Source organism: Galeopterus variegatus, unplaced genomic scaffold (genome assembly GCF_000696425.1).
Source record: "Galeopterus variegatus unplaced genomic scaffold, G_variegatus-3.0.2 Scaffold4353, whole genome shotgun sequence".
In the NCBI taxonomy this organism is placed as follows: domain Eukaryota; kingdom Metazoa; phylum Chordata; class Mammalia; order Dermoptera; family Cynocephalidae; genus Galeopterus; species Galeopterus variegatus.
This window is the reverse complement of record NW_007730464.1, coordinates 8,149-10,107: the sequence shown is the minus strand read 5'-3', so window position 1 is coordinate 10,107 and position 1,959 is coordinate 8,149. Positions and strand designations below refer to the sequence as shown.

At 41.8% G+C, this 1,959-nt stretch overlaps 1 pseudogene; it reads left to right on the top strand.

The window, feature by feature from the left end:
* Window positions 1-1,853, top strand: part of LOC103602923 — a 12,405-nt pseudogene extending 10,552 nt beyond the window's left edge.
* The last annotated feature ends 106 nt before the right edge of the window (window positions 1,854-1,959 follow it).

The window sequence follows — 1,959 nt, the reverse complement described above, 5'->3', positions numbered from 1 at the left end:
AACCCGTGGCCTTGGTGTTATCAGCACCGCACTCTACCAAGTGAGCCACGGGCCGGCCCTTCACCTCTCTTTTCTACCACGTCTTCTAGATGTCCTTAAAATGGACCAGCACTTCACTTTGTCTAAGTTATTTGCCTAATGGGGTGGCTCAGGGCTTCATTTCCTTCTTTCTTTCCTTCTTTCTTTCTTTTCTTTTATTTTTTTGTCAGCTGGCTGGTAAGGGGATCTAAATCCTTGAGCTTGCTGTTGTTATAACACCATATGCTAACCAACTGTGCTAATCGGACAGCCCGGGGCCTTCATTTCCAAGAGGCTTGAATCCTAGGTTGCTAGGAAGGAAAGGGCTAACTAGTCTATAATCCATTCTTCCTATACTGGTGATGCCTGAGGAGAGATCACTAGGTCAAATCTCTCTATAAACATGCTAATCAGACTTCATGATATTGATTAGAAGAAAATAACATAACTCTTATCTATGAAATGCTTTTAACAAGATATGCCTGTTTGGGTTTTTTTTTTTTTTTTTTTGGCAGCTGGCCATTAGAGGGATCTGAACACTTGACCTTGGTGTCATAACACTGTGTTCTAACCAACTGAGCTAACCAGCCAGTCCAGGGTATACCTGTTCTTTCTAGATGGCTTACAGTAAACAAACCTGAACTTTATGGGTTTAGGGGGCATGGACCACTGAAAAATGTCAGCATATGCAATTTAGTTATCAGAAAAAGAAAGAGAAGGAAGGAAATAAGGACGAAAGGGAGGAAGAAAAAAAGAGAGAGAGAGAGGAGAGAAAGTTAAGGGATGGAACATGGGAAATGATAAGGAGGGAGGGGGATGTGAGCTGTGGGGGTTCCATGCAAGGAGCCAGGTGCAAGGTCTCACCAAGGCTCATCTATTTNTGAGCTGTGGGGGTTCCATGCAAGGAGCCAGGTGCAAGGTCTCACCAAGGCTCATCTATTTTCTGTTCCCATCCTTGCTGTTATTTCAGGATCCTGCTGGAGGGGTGCAATCATCATAGCTTTATTGATGTCTTCCTTGGTTTCTCAGAGTCTGGATGGTATGAGCCTGAGTGCAAGTCTGCAGCTCCAGGCTGCCTGGAAAACAACTTTACATTTATGTAAATAATGACATTTTGCCTTGTAACCAAGGTTCAAAATATCAAGCAACGATGGGAAGAAAGGGAACTCAGAGAAATGCATGCCAAGAAAAAAAACATGGCCTTTTAAAATCTTTTAGCACCCATGTGCTTTTAGATCCAACATGACTTCAGTCCCACTCACTCCAACACTATCACAAGGAAAATAGGCAGACAGACGTACAGAACTGATATTCAAATTTCTAGGATGATAAGAAAAACTGGCAACTTCTATGTAGCTGCAGAGCCCAAGTTAGCCTTTCATCAGGATCAGAGGTATCAGTGGTGTGAGCCTGAGGGTCTGAAAGGTGTGGCAGATTCTCCACTTTAGCCAGATCTTCAACTGCACTTTTGTTAAGCTCAGCAAGTCTTCAGTAAACGTGCTGAGGGCTGTGGAATGATATATTGCACAGGAGTGCCTGAACCTGAAGTCAGTAAATGAACTAATCTACAGGTGTGATCATGGCAAATTCAATAAGTCAATTGCCCTGACAGATAACACTTTGAGTACTCAATCTCTTGGTAAATATGGCATTATCTGCATGGAGAATCTGATTCATGAGATCTGTACTGTTGCGAAATGCCTCAAAGAAGCAAACAACTTCCTGTGGCCCTTCAAATGATCTATTCCATGAAATGGAATGAAGAAAAAGACCACCTATTTTGTAAAAATGCTGGTGACAGGGAAGACCAGATCAACAGCCTTATAGAAGGATGAACTAAGGTGTCTACCACGGTTTTCTTTGTAATCTGGTCAGTTTTTAATTTTATTTTATTTTTTAATTTTAAAAAAATTCAGGCACAGAGAGAAAAATACATGTCCT